The sequence below is a fragment of the Paramisgurnus dabryanus genome, chromosome 8 (genome assembly GCF_030506205.2).
Source record: "Paramisgurnus dabryanus chromosome 8, PD_genome_1.1, whole genome shotgun sequence".
Lineage (NCBI taxonomy): Eukaryota > Metazoa > Chordata > Actinopteri > Cypriniformes > Cobitidae > Paramisgurnus > Paramisgurnus dabryanus.
In genome coordinates this window covers 39,889,387-39,907,390 of record NC_133344.1, presented here as the reverse complement: position 1 = coordinate 39,907,390, position 18,004 = coordinate 39,889,387, and the positions used below count along the sequence as shown (strand labels likewise).

At 49.4% G+C, this 18,004-nt stretch overlaps 20 non-coding genes across 20 annotated transcripts; all 20 read right to left on the bottom strand.

Moving 5' to 3' along the window:
* Positions 1-3,624: 3,624 nt before the first annotated feature.
* On the bottom strand, positions 3,625-3,698 carry trnan-guu (transfer RNA asparagine (anticodon GUU)). The gene has a single exon. It is a non-coding gene; the product is annotated as a tRNA-Asn (tRNA).
* Positions 3,699-3,928: 230 nt separating this feature from the next.
* On the bottom strand, positions 3,929-4,001 carry trnak-cuu (transfer RNA lysine (anticodon CUU)). Its single transcript has one exon. It is a non-coding gene; the product is annotated as a tRNA-Lys (tRNA).
* An 877-nt stretch (positions 4,002-4,878) lies between these two features.
* On the bottom strand, positions 4,879-4,952 carry trnan-guu (transfer RNA asparagine (anticodon GUU)). Its single transcript has one exon. It is a non-coding gene; the product is annotated as a tRNA-Asn (tRNA).
* Positions 4,953-6,127: 1,175 nt separating this feature from the next.
* trnan-guu (transfer RNA asparagine (anticodon GUU)) lies at positions 6,128-6,201 on the bottom strand. Its single transcript has one exon. It is a non-coding gene; the product is annotated as a tRNA-Asn (tRNA).
* Positions 6,202-6,458: 257 nt separating this feature from the next.
* trnak-cuu (transfer RNA lysine (anticodon CUU)) lies at positions 6,459-6,531 on the bottom strand. The gene has a single exon. It is a non-coding gene; the product is annotated as a tRNA-Lys (tRNA).
* A 1,182-nt stretch (positions 6,532-7,713) lies between these two features.
* trnar-ccu (transfer RNA arginine (anticodon CCU)) lies at positions 7,714-7,786 on the bottom strand. The gene has a single exon. It is a non-coding gene; the product is annotated as a tRNA-Arg (tRNA).
* Positions 7,787-8,663: 877 nt separating this feature from the next.
* On the bottom strand, positions 8,664-8,737 carry trnan-guu (transfer RNA asparagine (anticodon GUU)). The gene has a single exon. It is a non-coding gene; the product is annotated as a tRNA-Asn (tRNA).
* A 257-nt stretch (positions 8,738-8,994) lies between these two features.
* Positions 8,995-9,067, bottom strand: trnak-cuu (transfer RNA lysine (anticodon CUU)). Its single transcript has one exon. It is a non-coding gene; the product is annotated as a tRNA-Lys (tRNA).
* An 878-nt stretch (positions 9,068-9,945) lies between these two features.
* Positions 9,946-10,019, bottom strand: trnan-guu (transfer RNA asparagine (anticodon GUU)). Its single transcript has one exon. It is a non-coding gene; the product is annotated as a tRNA-Asn (tRNA).
* Positions 10,020-10,249: 230 nt separating this feature from the next.
* On the bottom strand, positions 10,250-10,322 carry trnar-ccu (transfer RNA arginine (anticodon CCU)). Its single transcript has one exon. It is a non-coding gene; the product is annotated as a tRNA-Arg (tRNA).
* An 877-nt stretch (positions 10,323-11,199) lies between these two features.
* trnan-guu (transfer RNA asparagine (anticodon GUU)) lies at positions 11,200-11,273 on the bottom strand. The gene has a single exon. It is a non-coding gene; the product is annotated as a tRNA-Asn (tRNA).
* A 251-nt stretch (positions 11,274-11,524) lies between these two features.
* Positions 11,525-11,597, bottom strand: trnak-cuu (transfer RNA lysine (anticodon CUU)). Its single transcript has one exon. It is a non-coding gene; the product is annotated as a tRNA-Lys (tRNA).
* Positions 11,598-12,440: 843 nt separating this feature from the next.
* Positions 12,441-12,513, bottom strand: trnak-cuu (transfer RNA lysine (anticodon CUU)). Its single transcript has one exon. It is a non-coding gene; the product is annotated as a tRNA-Lys (tRNA).
* An 877-nt stretch (positions 12,514-13,390) lies between these two features.
* On the bottom strand, positions 13,391-13,464 carry trnan-guu (transfer RNA asparagine (anticodon GUU)). Its single transcript has one exon. It is a non-coding gene; the product is annotated as a tRNA-Asn (tRNA).
* A 228-nt stretch (positions 13,465-13,692) lies between these two features.
* On the bottom strand, positions 13,693-13,765 carry trnak-cuu (transfer RNA lysine (anticodon CUU)). Its single transcript has one exon. It is a non-coding gene; the product is annotated as a tRNA-Lys (tRNA).
* An 872-nt stretch (positions 13,766-14,637) lies between these two features.
* Positions 14,638-14,711, bottom strand: trnan-guu (transfer RNA asparagine (anticodon GUU)). Its single transcript has one exon. It is a non-coding gene; the product is annotated as a tRNA-Asn (tRNA).
* Positions 14,712-14,968: 257 nt separating this feature from the next.
* Positions 14,969-15,041, bottom strand: trnak-cuu (transfer RNA lysine (anticodon CUU)). The gene has a single exon. It is a non-coding gene; the product is annotated as a tRNA-Lys (tRNA).
* An 877-nt stretch (positions 15,042-15,918) lies between these two features.
* On the bottom strand, positions 15,919-15,992 carry trnan-guu (transfer RNA asparagine (anticodon GUU)). The gene has a single exon. It is a non-coding gene; the product is annotated as a tRNA-Asn (tRNA).
* A 251-nt stretch (positions 15,993-16,243) lies between these two features.
* trnak-cuu (transfer RNA lysine (anticodon CUU)) lies at positions 16,244-16,316 on the bottom strand. Its single transcript has one exon. It is a non-coding gene; the product is annotated as a tRNA-Lys (tRNA).
* An 841-nt stretch (positions 16,317-17,157) lies between these two features.
* On the bottom strand, positions 17,158-17,231 carry trnan-guu (transfer RNA asparagine (anticodon GUU)). Its single transcript has one exon. It is a non-coding gene; the product is annotated as a tRNA-Asn (tRNA).
* Positions 17,232-18,004: the final 773 nt, after the last annotated feature.

Sequence of the window (18,004 nt, the reverse complement as noted above, 5' to 3'; positions counted from 1 at the left end):
ACAAGCACAGCATACACACAGCAAGTAAAGCGTAAACACCATCAATCAGTGAAACTCACCCACAGCACTCTTATAAACTTCACGTGGTTTTTAAATCGCCCTTGCCACCTGGCTACGACGACCTCGAGAGGATGGTTGGGCAGTAACTGGACCGCCAATGAGAGTAAGATGTGTGTATTCACAGGCCCGGCGTGTTGATTTCTCTCCCCTGGCTCACCTGTGTTTCTGTTTCCCCACAGGGCCACTGTTCTACTAGCGAACGGTGCTTCCCATCAGGTCCTTCGTCCGTACTTCCGGTCAACCCGCGGCTCACCCACGCTGTCCTCTCCAGTGGGGCCAGGGACCTCAAAAACACAAAGGCACACACCAAAACAACTCTTCGTACAAGTATGGCTCAGATAAGTACCGCATCTGTTACTCACGCTTAGTTGTCCACAACTGTTATTCGCTACGCTCTTGATGGCTCTGTGTTCACTCCTTCGCTGATGAAACTCCTCAATATTCCTTCGTCAACTGACTGTCCCTTTTCTTCTCTCTTCCCCAATAGCACGATCCAACCAGCCTGGTCCGTCTGCAAAGCAGCAACACAGCGTAGACGAGTACACCACAAGCACACCGTTTGATGTCTACAAAGGTCTTTTTATACGCTGACTCTTCTCCTCGTCAGCCTACCAGCGACCGCTGTGCAAATTATCCCCACCTGCGCGCAATCAGGCTTAATTTGACTTCGGGGAAACCCCGGAAACGAAATGTGGAAGCCGGGTTCCGCCCGTCGTTCATTCAAAATGTGGAAGCCGGGTTCCGCCCGTCGTTCATTCAAAACGTCACCTGTGACATCTTGTCCAGCACAGCCTCCGGGGACAGGGGTCTTGTGTAAGGCTTTCCTTTGTTGGCTTCCTTCACCTTTGCTGCTTCCAGTGTGTCCGAAAGATTCAGGCTGCCATCAGCCCGTCTCCTGAAGCGAGGCTCCATCTGAATTAAAAAATGAAGATATAAATATTACAGAGAAACAGAAAACACATTTGGTAATCCAGCTGTGTAAATTACATTACTATATGGGCAATTCCTTACAAATGCTAACCTTACCATGAACATTTTTTTTACCAAAGATTTTCACTGCATTTATAGCTTAGTTGTCAAAATTTGGTGGTTTTTATACCAGTGGAGGTCTCTTTCTTAAAGATTTTAAAGCATTTTGTATGTTTTTTCATAATCATATAAAAACCATTTCAGAATTGTCACATCCATAACAGTACATATTCCTCTTTAATGCACACATGAAAATTACATTTAAATGCATTGTTTTTGTTCTAAAAAAGAGTCATCCCTTCTCCATTTGTTCTGTTTTTGGCTTCTGGTTTGTGCAAAATAATTCACTGAAATCCTACAAATGTTTTCTCTCAAAAACGTGTGTCTTTTTGTCACTTCCATAACATTCATAACAGTCCCTCATCTAAAATAGAAAACTAGTGCATAGATTGATATTATTTTGATGACTGATAACAAACATATTGACTCAAAAAAAGTTTTGACAAAAAAATCACATTAATAATGCAGAAATTGCACATATTTACTCATGATCACATTACAGTGTTGATTTTATATTATTCTATGTATATAAATATATATGTATATTTTTTCCAACAGATTCAAAATGTTGATAATCAGCATTATATTCCAGAGTAAGCTCTAATAATGTTAAAAGTAAAGCATTTAACCTTAAATCATGCATTTACAATTGATTTAGCTAAAACAACTAAGTTTAGCATCAAAATACACTTAAAGGTTCTAAAAATAGAAGCATGTAACTTACTGTGCACGAAGCTGTAGTAAAGCCGTAGTAACTTACAGTTATACTTTATTGCTCTGTGAATCTATAAAACATACAAATTAACTTACAGTATAACAATTACAACAACAACAACAATATAATAAATAACAATTGATGTTTAATTAAAAGTTTGTATTAGTGACCTAAATTACAAAGCTAATGTTAGCCTGGCTAACAGGACAGGTGTTTCGTTTAAAACAATTACAAATATTTGCTACTGTACTAAAAATAGAAGCATGTAACTTACTGTGTACGAAGTTGTAGTAAAGATGTAGTAAACTGTAACGTTATACTTTGTTTTGATTGCTCGGTAAATCTATAAAACATATAAGTTTGATTACAGTAACGTTATAACGATTGCAACAACACACACATATATACATATATATATATGTATATAATAACAATTGACGTTTAATTATTAGTTTGTATTAATTACCTAAATTACAAAGCTAGTCTGTGCTAGAGGTTTTCCGTTTAAAACAATTTAAAATATTTGCTACTTTATTTTTTGGAAAAAAGTGACTTACCTGAAGATGTTTCTCCGACCGTAATTCGCAAGCTCTGGGGGGCTCTTGACGTTGATTGGTCAATTCTTGGTTGTTACTAGCAGACAGGTTCATGATAGCGATACGAGCGCTGATTGGTCATTGCATGCGAATCTTGGTTTCAGTCAGGAGCGCTGATTGGCCGTTGCTTGCAAATCTTGGTTTCAGTCAGGAGCGCTGATTGGCCATTGCTTGCAAATCTTGGTTTCAGCCGGGAACGCTGATTGGCCGTCGCTTGCAAATCTTGGTTTCAGCCGGGAACGCTGATTGGCCGTTGCCTGCAAATCTTGGTTTCAGCGGGGAATTTGATTGGCTGTCATAACCAAGAATAACCACGACTTACAGGTGGCAGGGAGCGCTAGCCGGGCCTGACGATGTGTCATTTGCTGGCTGATCACAAGGCGTTCCCTTCTTGAAGGAACAGCACAAACAGATGCCTTGCCTGTTGCACGGCTAAAGGCAACTCAGGCTACGTGGCTTCTGGCTGGAGTTTTCCATAGCAGGCAGAATAATTAAGGTCCGCTGCAAAACCCTTTTGCTCGCTGGCGAGTCTGTGCTCGTTGTAGATGCTGATGCTTGTTGTTTTTGAGCAGACCATCGATGTGATCCGGGAACATCTCGAGCAGTCACAGATGCTGCTATTTTCTCAGACCTGTTTGATATTCTTGCCAGTGGATCCTGTAGTGGGTCCAGCCGATCACGGGTGCCGACGGTATAAACGGAGAAAGAGCGATCAAGTTCTCGCGTGAATTTATGAGGAAACGTTTTTGTCCATTGGTCGTGACTGCCACTTCACCGTTGGTCTTTCAGTTTGTGCGCCTCGTAAGCGGTGTGTTGTGTGGCATGCGCACAACCACGTTAAAAATGACAGGCGACACACGAACCTTGTTGTGTAGTGTGAGCGCCACAGCACTTCAGTTAGTCTTCCATTCCTGCAGCGTGAGCTCTCGATAAGACAATATCCTCTTTCGGTCACGCACGCAATTGGGGTTTTGGCGTAGGCTTGGATGTTGTCCTTTGGATGGCACAAAGGTTTGTCTTCAAACTGTTTTGCTCTTCCAGGTCATCGAGCTCTAAGACTCTGATCAGACAGTTCTGCAAATAAATCCTACAAAAACTGGGTGCAGTTGAACAACCGAAAGAGAAGACTTTCTGGTCTTTCAGTCACCGACAGTGTGGTCGCCTCAATTGCTACAACAATGACACGAAGCTGTGGTGCTCTCCGGGGCACTGAAAAGCTTCCAACGTCCCTGGGTGGGCTCGAACCACCAACCTTTCGGTTAACAGCCGAACGCGCTGACCGATTGCGCCACAGAGAAGGGCGAGAGAGCGGTGTGGAAGGGCAGAGGACGGATCAGAGGACTGTTTGTCAGCGAGCGACAAGGATAACGCGAAGAATGGAGTCTTTACTGTGTACATAGGAGCGCTTATTTCCTGGGAACCAAAGTTTGCCACAGAAATGCAAAGGGACGCCTCGGTCAGGATTTTCTTCAAGGTCACGTGGCCTGGGGCTGCAATGTAAAGCTCCAACGAGGAAAAGCAGCTAACAAGCCCAACGTGGGGCTCAAACCCACGACCCTGAGATTAAGAGTCTCATGCTCTACCGACTGAGCTAGCTGGGCCTGACGCTGTGTCGTTTGCTGGCTGATCGCAATGCGTTCCCTTCTTGAAGGACCAGCACAAACAGATGCCTTGCCTGTTGCACGGCTTAAGGCAAGCTCAGGCTACGTGGCTTCTGGCTGGAGTTTTCCATAGCAGGCAGAATAATTAAGGTCCGCTGCAAAACCTCTTGCTCGCAGGCGAGTCTGTGCTCGTTGCAGATGCTGATGCTTGTTGTTTTTGAGCAGACAATCGATGTGATCCGGGCACATCTCGAGCAGTCACAGATGCTGCTTTTTTCTCAGACCTGTTTGATATTCTTGCCAGTGGATCTTGAAGTGGGTCCAGCCGATCAAGGGTGCCGACGGTATAAACGGAGAAAGAGCAATCAAGTTCTCGCGTGAATTTACGAGGAAACGTTTTTGTCCATTGGTCGTGACTGCCACTTCACCTTTGGTCTTTCAGTTTGTGCGCCTCGTAAGCGGTGTGTTGTGTGGCATGCGCACAACCACGTTAAAAATGACAGGCGACACACGAACCTTGTTGTGTAGTGTGAGCGCCACAGCACTTCAGTTAGTCTTCCATTCCAGCAGCGTGAGCTCTCGATAAGAAAATATCCTCTTTCGGTCACGCACGCAATTGGGGTTTCGGCGTAGGCTTGGATGTTGTCCTTTGGATGGCACAAAGGTTTGTCTTCAAACTGTTTTGCTCTTCCAGGTCATCGAGCTCTAAGACTCTGATCAGACAGTTCTGCAAATAAATCCTACAAAAACTGGGTGCAGTGGAACAACTGGAAGAGAAGACATTCTGGTCTTTCAGTCACCGACAGCGTGGTCGCCTCAACGGCTACAACAATGACACGAGGCTGTGGAGCTCTCCTGACCACTGAAAAGCTTCCAACATCCCTGGGTGGGCTCGAACCACCAACCTTTCGGTTAACAGCCGAACGCGCTGACCGATTGCGCCACAGAGACGGGTGAGAGAGCAGTGTGGGAGGGCGGTGGACGGATCAGAGGGCTGTTTGACAGCGAGCAACAATGATAACGCGAAGAATGGAGTCTTAACTCTGTACATAGGAGCGCTTATTTCCTGGGAACCAACATTTGCCACAGAAATGCAAAGGGACGCCTCGGTCAGGATTTTCTTCAAGGTCCCGTGGCCTGGGGCTGCAATGTTAAGCTCCAACGAGGAAAAGCAGCTAACACGCCCAACATGGGGCTCAAACCCACGACCCTGAGATTAAGAGTCTCATGCTCTACCGACTGAGCTAGCCGGGCCTGACGTTGTTTGCTGGCTGATCGCAAGGCGTTCCCTTCTTGAAGGAACAGCACAAACAGATGCCTTGCCTGTTGCACGGGTAAAGGCAAGCTCAGGCTATGTGGCTTCTGGTTGGAATTTTCCATAGCAGGCAGAATAATTAAGGTCCGCTGCAAAACATCTTGCTCGCTGGCGAGTCTGTGCTCGTTGTAGATGCTGATGCTTGTTGTTTTTGAGCAGACCATCGATGTGATCCGGGCACATCTCGAGCAGTCACAGATGCTGCTTTTTTCTCAGACCTGTTTGATATTCTTGCCAGTGGATCTTGTAGTGGGTCCAGCCGATCAAGGGTGCTGACGGTATAAACGGAGAAAGAGCGATCAAGTTCTCGCGTGAATTTACGAGGAAACGTTTTTGTCCATTGGTCGTGACTGCCACTTCACCGTTGGTCTTTCAGTTTGTGCGCCTCGTAAGCGGTGTGTTATGTGGCATGCGCACAACCACGTTAAAAATGACAGGCGACACACGAACCTTGTTGTGTAGTGTGAGCGCCACAGCACTTCAGTTAGTCTTCCATTCCTGCAGCGTGAGCTCTCGATAAGACAATATCCTCTTTCGGTCAGGCACGCAATTGGGGTTTCGGCGTAGGCTTGGATGTTGTCCTTTGGATGGCACAAAGGTTTGTCTTCAAACTGTTTTGCTCTTCCAGGTCATCGAGCTCTAAGACTCTGATCAGACAGTTCTGCAAATAAATCCTACAAAAACTGGGTGCAGTGGAACAACCGGAAGAGAAGACATTCTGGTCTTTCAGTCACCGACAGCGTGGTCGCCTCAACGGCTACAACAATGACACGAGGCTGTGGTGCTCTCCGGGGCACTGAAAAGCTTCCAGCGTCCCTGGGTGGGCTCGAACCACCAACCTTTCAGTTAACAGCCGAACGCGCTGACCGATTGCGCCACAGAGACGGGTGAGAGAGCGGTGTGGGAGGGCGGTGGACGGTTCAGAGGGCTGTTTGACAGCGATCAACAAGGATAACGCGAAGAATGGAGTCTTGACTGTGTACATAGGAGCGCTTATTTCCCTGGGAACCAACATTTGCCACAGAAATGCAAAGGGACGCCTCGGTCAGGATTTTCTTCAAGGTCCCGTGGCCTGGGGCTGCAATGTTAAGCTCCAACGAGGAAAAGCAGCTAACACGCCCAACGTGGAAAAGCAGCTAACACGCCCAACGTGGGGCTCGAACCCACGACCCTGAGATTAAGAGTCTCATGCTCTACCGACTGAGCTAGCCGGGCCTGACCCTGTGTCGTTTGTTGGCTGATCGCAAGGCGTTCCCTTCTTGAAGGAACAGCACAAACAGATGCTTTGCCTGTTGCACGGGTAAAGGCAAGCTCAGGCTATGTGGCTTCTGGCTGGAATTTTCCATAGCAGGCAGAATAATTAAGGTCCGCTGCAAAACCTCTTGCTCGCTGGCGAGTCTGTGCTCGTTGCAGATGCTGATGCTTGTTGTTTTTGAGCAGACCATCAATGTGATCCGGGCACATCTCGAGCAGTCACAGATGGTGCTTTTTTCTCAAACTTGTTTGATATTCTTGCCAGTGGATCTTGTAGTGGGTCCAGCCGATCACAGGTGCCGATGGTATAAACGGAGAAAGAGCGATCAAATACTCGCGTGAATTTACGAGGAAAAGTTTTTGTCCATTGGTCGTGACTGCCACTTCACCGTTGGTCTTTCAGTTTGTGCGCCTCGTAAGCGGTGTGTTGTGTGGCATGCGCACAACCACGTTAAAAATGACAGGCGACACACGAACCTTGTTGTGTAGTGTGAGCGCCACAGCACTTCAGTTAGTCTTCCATTCCTGCAGCGTGAGCATCCCGATAAGACAATATCCTCTTTCGGTCACGCACGCAATTGGGGTTTCGGCGTAGGCTTGGATGTTGTCCTTCGGATGGCACAAAGGTTTGTCTTCAAACTGTTTTGCTCTTCCAGGTCATCGAGCTCTAAGACTCTGATCAGAAAGTTCTGCAAATAAATCCTACAAAAACTGGGTGCAGTGGAACAACCGGAAGAGAAGCCAGTCTGGTCTTTAAGTCACCGACAGCGTGGTCGCCTCAACGGCTACAACAATGACACGAGGCTGTGGTGCTCTCTGGGGCACTGAAAAGCTTCCAACGTCCCTGGGTGGGCTCGAACCACCAACCTTTCGGTTAACAGCTGAACGCGCTGACCGATTGCACCACAGAGACGGGTGAGAGAGCGGTGTGGGAGGGCGGTGGACGGATCAGAGGGCTGTTTGACAGCGAGCAACAAGGATAACGCGAAGAATGGAGTCTTAACTGTGTACATAGGAGCGCTTATTTCCTGGGAACCAACATTTGCCACAGAAATGCAAAGGGACGCCTCGGTCAGGATTTTTTTCAAGGTCCCGTGGCCTGGGGCTGCAATGTTAAGCTCCAACGAGAAAAAGCAGCTAACACGCCCAACGTGGGGCTCGAACCCACGACCCTGAGATTAGGAGTCTCATGCTCTAAGGACTGAGCTAGCCGGGCCTGAAGCTGTGTCGTTTGCTGGCTGATCACAAGGCGTTCCCTTCTTGAAGGAACAGCACAAACAGATGCCTTGCCTGTTGCACGGGTAAAGGCAAGCTCAGGCTATGTGGCTTCTGGCTGGAATTTTCCATAGCAGGCAGAATAATTAAGGTCCGCTGCAAAACCTCTTGCTCGCTGGCGAGTCTGTGCTCGTTGCAGATGCTGATGCTTGTTGTTTTTGAGCAGACCATCGATGTGATCCGGGCACATCTCGAGCAGTCACAGATGCTGCTTTTTTCTCAGACCTGTTTGATATTCTTGCCAGTGGATCTTGTAGTGGGTCCAGCCGATCAAGGGTGCTGACGGTATAAACGGAGAAAGAGCGATCAAGTTCTCGCGTGAATTTACGAGGAAACGTTTTTGTCCATTGGTCGTGACTGCCACTTCACCGTTGGTCTTTCAGTTTGTGCGCCTCGTAAGCGGTGTGTTATGTGGCATGCGCACAACCACGTTAAAAATGACAGGCGACACACGAACCTTGTTGTGTAGTGTGAGCGCCACAGCACTTCAGTTAGTCTTCCATTCCTGCAGCGTGAGCTCTCGATAAGACAATATCCTCTTTCGGTCAGGCACGCAATTGGGGTTTCGGCGTAGGCTTGGATGTTGTCCTTTGGATGGCACAAAGGTTTGTCTTCAAACTGTTTTGCTCTTCCAGGTCATCGAGCTCTAAGACTCTGATCAGACAGTTCTGCAAATAAATCCTACAAAAACTGGGTGCAGTGGAACAACCGGAAGAGAAGACATTCTGGTCTTTCAGTCACCGACAGCGTGGTCGCCTCAACGGCTACAACAATGACACGAGGCTGTGGTGCTCTCCGGGGCACTGAAAAGCTTCCAGCGTCCCTGGGTGGGCTCGAACCACCAACCTTTCAGTTAACAGCCGAACGCGCTGACCGATTGCACCACAGAGACGGGTGAGAGAGCGGTGTGGGAGGGCGGTGGACGGATCAGAGGGCTGTTTGACAGCGATCAACAAGGATAACGCGAAGAATGGAGTCTTGACTGTGTACATAGGAGCGCTTATTTCCCTGGGAACCAACATTTGCCACAGAAATGCAAAGGGACGCCTCGGTCAGGATTTTCTTCAAGGTCCCGTGGCCTGGGGCTGCAATGTTAAGCTCCAACGAGGAAAAGCAGCTAACACGCCCAACGTGGAAAAGCAGCTAACACGCCCAACGTGGGGCTCGAACCCACGACCCTGAGATTAAGAGTCTCATGCTCTACCGACTGAGCTAGCCGGGCCTGACCCTGTGTCGTTTGTTGGCTGATCGCAAGGCGTTCCCTTCTTGAAGGAACAGCACAAACAGATGCTTTGCCTGTTGCACGGGTAAAGGCAAGCTCAGGCTATGTGGCTTCTGGCTGGAATTTTCCATAGCAGGCAGAATAATTAAGGTCCGCTGCAAAACCTCTTGCTCGCTGGCGAGTCTGTGCTCGTTGCAGATGCTGATGCTTGTTGTTTTTGAGCAGACCATCAATGTGATCCGGGCACATCTCGAGCAGTCACAGATGGTGCTTTTTTCTCAAACTTGTTTGATATTCTTGCCAGTGGATCTTGTAGTGGGTCCAGCCGATCACAGGTGCCGATGGTATAAACGGAGAAAGAGCGATCAAATACTCGCGTGAATTTACGAGGAAAAGTTTTTGTCCATTGGTCGTGACTGCCACTTCACCGTTGGTCTTTCAGTTTGTGCGCCTCGTAAGCGGTGTGTTGTGTGGCATGCGCACAACCACGTTAAAAATGACAGGCGACACACGAACCTTGTTGTGTAGTGTGAGCGCCACAGCACTTCAGTTAGTCTTCCATTCCTGCAGCGTGAGCATCCCGATAAGACAATATCCTCTTTCGGTCACGCACGCAATTGGGGTTTCGGCGTAGGCTTGGATGTTGTCCTTCGGATGGCACAAAGGTTTGTCTTCAAACTGTTTTGCTCTTCCAGGTCATCGAGCTCTAAGACTCTGATCAGAAAGTTCTGCAAATAAATCCTACAAAAACTGGGTGCAGTGGAACAACCGGAAGAGAAGCCAGTCTGGTCTTTAAGTCACCGACAGCGTGGTCGCCTCAACGGCTACAACAATGACACGAGGCTGTGGTGCTCTCTGGGGCACTGAAAAGCTTCCAACGTCCCTGGGTGGGCTCGAACCACCAACCTTTCGGTTAACAGCCGAACGCGCTGACCGATTGCGCCACAGAGACGGGTGAGAGAGCGGTGTGGGAGGGCGGTGGACGGATCAGAGGGCTGTTTGACAGCGAGCAACAAGGATAACGCGAAGAATGGAGTCTTAACTGTGTACATAGGAGCGCTTATTTCCTGGGAACCAACATTTGCCACAGAAATGCAAAGGGACGCCTCGGTCAGGATTTTTTTCAAGGTCCCGTGGCCTGGGGCTGCAATGTTAAGCTCCAACGAGAAAAAGCAGCTAACACGCCCAACGTGGGGCTCGAACCCACGACCCTGAGATTAGGAGTCTCATGCTCTAAGGACTGAGCTAGCCGGGCCTGAAGCTGTGTCGTTTGCTGGCTGATCACAAGGCGTTCCCTTCTTGAAGGAACAGCACAAACAGATGCCTTGCCTGTTGCACGGGTAAAGGCAAGCTCAGGCTATGTGGCTTCTGGCTGGAATTTTCCATAGCAGGCAGAATAATTAAGGTCCGCTGCAAAACCTCTTGCTCGCTGGCGAGTCTGTGCTCGTTGCAGATGCTGATGCTTGTTGTTTTTGAGCAGACCATCGATGTGATCCGGGCACATCTCGAGCAGTCACAGATGCTGCTTTTTTCTCAGACCTGTTTGATATTCTTGCCAGTGGATCTTGTAGTGGGTCCAGCCGATCAAGGGTGCTGACGGTATAAACGGAGAAAGAGCGATCAAGTTCTCACGTGAATTTACGAGGAAACGTTTTTGTCCATTGGTCGTGACTGCCACTTCACCGTTGGTCTTTCAGTTTGTGCGCCTCGTAAGCGGTGTGTTGTGTGGCATGCGCACAACCACGTTAAAAATGACAGGCGACACACAAACCTTGTTGTGTAGTGTGAGCGCCACAGCACTTCAGTTAGTCTTCCATTCCTGCAGCGTGAGCTCTCGATAAGACAATATCCTCTTTCGGTCATGCACGCAATTGGGGTTTCGGCGTAGGCTTGGATGTTGTCCTTTGGATGGCACAAAGGTTTGTCTTCAAACTGTTTTGCTCTTCCAGGTCATCGAGCTCTAAGACTCTTATCAGACAGTTCTGCAAATAAATCCTACAAAAACTGGGTGCAGTGGAACAACCGGAAGAGAAGCCAGTCTGGTCTTTAAGTCACCGACAGCGTGGTCGCCTCAACGGCTACAACAATGACACGAGGCTGTGGTGCTCTCCTGGGCACTGAAAAGCTTCCAACGTCCCTGGGTGGGCTCGAACCACCAACCTTTCGGTTAACAGCCGAACGCGCTGACCGATTGCGCCACAGAGACGGGTGAGAGAAGGGAGGGCGGTGGACAGATCAGAGGGCTGTTTGACAGCGAGCAACAAGGATAACGCGAAGAATGGAGTCTTAACTGTGTACATAGGAGCGCTTATTTCCCTGGGAACCAACATTTGCCACAGAAATGCAAAGGGACGCCTCGGTCAGGATTTTCTTCAAGGTCCCGTGGCCTGGGGCTGCAATGTTAAGCTCCAACGAGGAAAAGCAGCTAACACGCACAACGTGGAAAAGCAGCTAACACGCCCAACGTGGGGCTCGAACCCACGACCCTGAGATTAAGAGTCTCATGCTCTACCAACTGAGCTAGCCGGGCCTGACGCTGTGTCGTTTGTTGGCTGATGGCAAGGCGTTCGCTTCTTGAAGGAACAGCACAAACAGATGCTTTGCCTGTTGCACGGGTAAAGGCAAGCTCAGGCTATGTGGCTTCTGGCTGGAATTTTCCATAGCAGGCAGAATAATTAAGGTCCGCTGCAAAACCTCTTGCTCGCTGGCGAGTCTGTGCTCGTTGCAGATGCTGATGCTTGTTGTTTTTGAGCAGACCATCAATGTGATCCGGGCACATCTCGAGCAGTCACAGATGGTGCTTTTTTCTCAAACCTGTTTGATATTCTTGCCAGTGGATCTTGTAGTGGGTCCAGCCGATCACAGGTGCCAACGGTATAAACGGAGAAAGAGCGATCAAATACTCACGTGAATTTACGAGGAAAAGTTTTTGTCCATTGGTCGTGACTGCCACTTCACCGTTGGTCTTTCAGTTTGTGCGCCTCGTAAGCGGTGTGTTGTGTGGCATGCGCACAACCACGTTAAAAATGACAGGCGACACACGAACCTTGTTGTGTAGTGTGAGCGCCACAGCACTTCAGTTAGTCTTCCATTCCTGCAGCGTGAGCTCTCGATAAGACAATATCCTCTTTCGGTCACGCACGCAATTGGGGTTTCGGCGTAGGCTTGGATGTTGTCCTTCGGATGGCACAAAGGTTTGTCTTCAAACTGTTTTGCTCTTCCAGGTCATCGAGCTCTAAGACTCTGATCAGAAAGTTCTGCAAATAAATCCTACAAAAACTGGGTGCAAAGGGACGCCTCGGTCAGGATTTTCTTCAAGGTCCCATGGCCTGGGGCTGCAATGTTAAGCTCCAACGAGGAAAAGCAGCTAACACGCCCAACGTGGGGCTCGAACCCACGACCCTGAGATTAAGAGTCTCATGCTCTACCGACTGAGCTAGCCGGGCCTGACGCTGTGTCGTTTGCTGGCTGATCGCAAGGCGTTCCCTTCTTGAAGGAACAGCACAAACAGATGCCTTGCCTGTTGCACGGGTAAAGGCAAGCTCAGGCTATGTGGCTTCTGGCTGGAATTTTCCATAGCAGGCAGAATAATTAAGGTCCGCTGCAAAACCTCTTGCTCGCAGGCGAGTCTGTGCTCGTTGCAGATGCTGATGCTTGTTGTTTTTGAGCAGACCATCGATGTGATCCGGGCACATCTCGAGCAGTCACAGATGCTGCTATTTTCTCAGACCTGTTTGATATTCTTGCCAGTGGATCTTGTAGTGGGTCCAGCCGATCAAGGGTGCTGACGGTATAAACGGAGAAAGAGCGATCAAGTTCTCGTGTGAATTTACGAGGAAACGTTTTTGTCCATTGGTCGTGACTGCCACTTCACCGTTGGTCTTTCAGTTTGTGCGCCTCGTAAGCGGTGTGTTGTGTGGCATGCGCACAACCACGTTAAAAATGACAGGCGACACACGAACCTTGTTGTGTAGTGTGAGCGCCACAGCACTTCAGTTAGTCTTCCATTCCTGCAGCGTGAGCTCTCGATAAGACAATATCCTCTTTCGGTCAGGCACGCAATTGGGGTTTCGGCGTAGGCTTGGATGTTGTCCTTTGGATGGCACAAAGGTTTGTCTTCAAACTGTTTTGCTCTTCCAGGTCATCGAGCTCTAAGACTCTGATCAGACAGTTCTGCAAATAAATCCTACAAAAACTGGGTGCAGTGGAACAACCGGAAGAGAAGACATTCTGGTCTTTCAGTCACCGACAGCGTGGTCGCCTCAACGGCTACAACAATGACACGAGGCTGTGGTGCTCTCCTGGGCACTGAAAAGCTTCCAGCGTCCCTGGGTGGGCTCGAACCACCAACCTTTCAGTTAACAGCCGAACGCGCTGACCGATTGCGCCACAGAGACGGGTGAGAGAGCGGTGTGGGAGGGCGGTGGACGGATCAGAGGGCTGTTTGACAGCGATCAACAAGGATAACGCGAAGAATGGAGTCTTGACTGTGTACATAGGAGCGCTTATTTCCCTGGAAACCAACATTTGCCACAGAAATGCAAAGGGACGCCTCGGTCAGGATTTTCTTCAAGGTCCCGTGGCCTGGGGCTGAAATGTTAAGCTCCAAGAAAAAGCAGCTAACACGCCCAACGTGGGGCTCAAACCCACGACCCTGAGATTAAGAGTCTCATGCTCTACCGACTGAGCTAGCCGGGCCTGACGTTGTTTGCTGGCTGATCGCAAGGCGTTCCCTTCTTGAAGGAACAGCACAAACAGATGCCTTGCCTGTTGCATGGGTAAAGGCAAGCTCAGGCTATGTGGCTTCTGGTTGGAATTTTCCATAGCAGGCAGAATAATTAAGGTCCGCTGCAAAACATCTTGCTCGCTGGCGAGTCTGTGCTCGTTGTAGATGCTGATGCTTGTTGTTTTTGAGCAGACCATCGATGTGATCCGGGCACATCTCGAGCAGTCACAGATGCTGCTTTTTTCTCAGACCTGTTTGATATTCTTGCCAGTGGATCTTGTAGTGGGTCCAGCCGATCAAGGGTGCTGACGGTATAAACGGAGAAAGAGCGATCAAGTTCTCGCGTGAATTTACGAGGAAACGTTTTTGTCCATTGGTCTTGACTGCCACTTCACCGTTGGTCTTTCAGTTTGTGCGCCTCGTAAGCGGTGTGTTGTGTGGCATGCGCACAACCACGTTAAAAATGACAGGCGACACACGAACCTTGTTGTGTAGTGTGTGCGCCACAGCACTTCAGTTAGTCTTCCATTCCTGCAGCGTGAGCTCTCGATAAGACAATATCCTCTTTCGGTCAGGCACGCAATTGGGGTTTCGGCGTAGGCTTGGATGTTGTCCTTTGGATGGCACAAAGGTTTGTCTTCAAACTGTTTTGCTCTTCCAGGTCATCGAGCTCTAAGACTCTGATCAGACAGTTCTGCAAATAAATCCTACAAAAACTGGGTGCAGTGGAACAACCGGAAGAGAAGACATTCTGGTCTTTCAGTCACCGACAGCGTGGTCGCCTCAACGGCTACAACAATGACACGAGGCTGTGGTGCTCTCCTGGGCACTGAAAAGCTTCCAGCGTCCCTGGGTGGGCTCGAACCACCAACCTTTCAGTTAACAGCCGAACGCGCTGACCGATTGCGCCACAGAGACAGGTGAGAGAGCGGTGTGGGAGGGCGGTGGACGGATCAGAGGGCTGTTTGACAGCGATCAACAAGGATAACGCGAAGAATGGAGTCTTGACTGTGTACATAGGAGCGCTTATTTCCCTGGGAACCAACATTTGCCACAGAAATGCAAAGGGACGCCTCGGTCAGGATTTTCTTCAAGGTCCCGTGGCCTGGGGCTGCAATGTTAAGCTCCAACGAGGAAAAGCAGCTAACACGCCCAACGTGGAAAAGCAGCTAACACGCCCAACGTGGGGCTCGAACCCACGACCCTGAGATTAAGAGTCTCATGCTCTACCGACTGAGCTAGCCGGGCCTGACCCTGTGTCGTTTGTTGGCTGATCGCAAGGCGTTCCCTTCTTGAAGGAACAGCACAAACAGATGCTTTGCCTGTTGCACGGGTAAAGGCAAGCTCAGGCTATGTGGCTTCTGGCTGGAATTTTCCATAGCAGGCAGAATAATTAAGGTCCGCTGCAAAACCTCTTGCTCGCTGGCGAGTCTGTGCTCGTTGCAGATGCTGATGCTTGTTGTTTTTGAGCAGACCATCAATGTGATCCGGGCACATCTCGAGCAGTCACAGATGGTGCTTTTTTCTCAAACCTGTTTGATATTCTTGCCAGTGGATCTTGTAGTGGGTCCAGCCGATCACAGGTGCCGATGGTATAAACGGAGAAAGAGCGATCAAATACTCGCGTGAATTTACGAGGAAAAGTTTTTGTCCATTGGTCGTGACTGCCACTTCACCGTTGGTCTTTCAGTTTGTGCGCCTCGTAAGCGGTGTGTTGTGTGGCATGCGCACAACCACGTTAAAAATGACAGGCGACACACGAACCTTGTTGTGTAGTGTGAGCGCCACAGCACTTCAGTTAGTCTTCCATTCCTGCAGCGTGAGCTCTCGATAAGACAATATCCTCTTTCGGTCACGCACGCAATTGGGGTTTCGGCGTAGGCTTGGATGTTGTCCTTCGGATGGCACAAAGGTTTGTCTTCAAACTGTTTTGCTCTTCCAGGTCATCGAGCTCTAAGACTCTGATCAGAAAGTTCTGCAAATAAATCCTACAAAAACTGGGTGCAGTGGAACAACCAGAAGAGAAGCCAGTCTGGTCTTTAAGTCACCGACAGCGTGGTCGCCTCAACGGCTACAACAATGACACGAGGCTGTGGTGCTCTCCTGGGCACTGAAAAGCTTCCAACGTCCCTGGGTGGGCTCGAACCACCAACCTTTCGGTTAACAGCCGAACGCGCTGACCGATTGCGCCACAGAGACGGGTGAGAGAAGGGAGGGCGGTGGACAGATCAGAGGGCTGTTTGACAGCGAGCAACAAGGATAACGCGAAGAATGGAGTCTTAACTGTGTACATAGGAGCGCTTATTTCCCTGGGAACCAACATTTGCCACAGAAATGCAAAGGGACGCCTCGGTCAGGATTTTCTTCAAGGTCCCGTGGCCTGGGGCTGCAATGTTAAGCTCCAACGAGGAAAAGCAGCTAACACGCACAACGTGGAAAAGCAGCTAACACGCCCAACGTGGGGCTCGAACCCACGACCCTGAGATTAAGAGTCTCATGCTCTACCAACTGAGCTAGCCGGGCCTGACGCTGTGTCGTTTGTTGGCTGATGGCAAGGCGTTCCCTTCTTGAAGGAACAGCACAAACAGATGCTTTGCCTGTTGCCTGGAATTTTCCATAGCAGGCAGAATAATTAAGGTCCGCTGCAAAACCTCTTGCTCGCTGGCGAGTCTGTGCTCGTTGCAGATGCTGATGCTTGTTGTTTTTGAGCAGACCATCAATGTGATCCGGGCACATCTCGAGCAGTCACAGATGGTGCTTTTTTCTCAAACCTGTTTGATATTCTTGCCAGTGGATCTTGTAGTGGGTCCAGCCGATCACAGGTGCCAACGGTATAAACGGAGAAAGAGCGATCAAATACTCACGTGAATTTACGAGGAAAAGTTTTTGTCCATTGGTCGTGACTGCCACTTCACCGTTGGTCTTTCAGTTTGTGCGCCTCGTAAGCGGTGTGTTTTGTGGCATGCGCACAACCACGTTAAAAATGACAGGCGACACACGAACCTTGTTGTGTAGTGTGAGCGCCACAGCACTTCAGTTAGTCTTCCATTCCTGCAGCGTGAGCTCTCGATAAGACAATATCCTCTTTCGGTCACGCACGCAATTGGGGTTTCGGCGTAGGCTTGGATGTTGTCCTTTGGATGGCACAAAGGTTTGTCTTCAAACTGTTTTGCTCTTCCAGGTCATCGAGCTCTAAGACTCTGATCAGAAAGTTCTGCAAATAAATCCTACAAAATCTGGGTGCAGTGGAACAACCGGAAGAGAAGACATTCTGGTCTTTCAGTCACCGACAGCGTGGTCGCCTCAACGGCTACAACAATGACATGAGGCTGTGATGCTCTCTGGGGCACTGAAAAGCTTCCTGCGTCCCTGGGTGGGCTCGAACCACCAACCTTTCGGTTAACAGCCGAACGCGCTGACCGATTGCGCCACAGAGACGGGTGAGAGAGCGGTGTGGGAGGGCGGTGGACGGATCAGAGGGCTGTTTGACAGCGAGCAACAAGGATAACGCGAAGAATGGAGTCTTAACTGTGTACATAGGAGCGCTTATTTCCTGGGAACCAACATTTGCCACAGAAATGCTAAGGGACGCCTCGGTCAGGATTTTTTTCAAGGTCCCGTGGCCTGGGGCTGCAATGTTAAGCTCCAACGAGGAAAAGCAGCTAACACGCCCAACGTGGGGCTCGAACCCACGACCCTGAGATTAAGAGTCTCATGCTCTAAGGACTGAGCTAGCCGGGCCTGAAGCTGTGTCGTTTGCTGGCTGATCGCAAGGCGTTCCCTTCTTGAAGGAACAGCACAAACAGATGCCTTGCCTGTTGCACGGGTAAAGGCAAGCTCAGGCTATGTGGCTTCTGGCTGGAATTTTCCATAGCAGGCAGAATAATTAAGGTCCGCTGCAAAACCTCTTGCTCGCTGGCGAGTCTGTGCTCGTTGCAGATGCTGATGCTTGTTGTTTTTGAGCAGACCATCGATGTGTTCCGGGCACATCTCGAGCAGTCACAGATGCTGCTTTTTTCTCAGACCTGTTTGATATTCTTGCCAGTGGATCTTGTAGTGGGTCCAGCCGATCAAGGGTGCCGACGGTATAAACGGAGAAAGAGCGATCAAGTTCTCGCGTGAATTTACGAGGAAACGTTTTTGTCCATTGGTCATGACTGCCACTTCACCGTTGGTCTTTCAGTTTGTGCGCCTCGTAAGCGGTGTGTTGT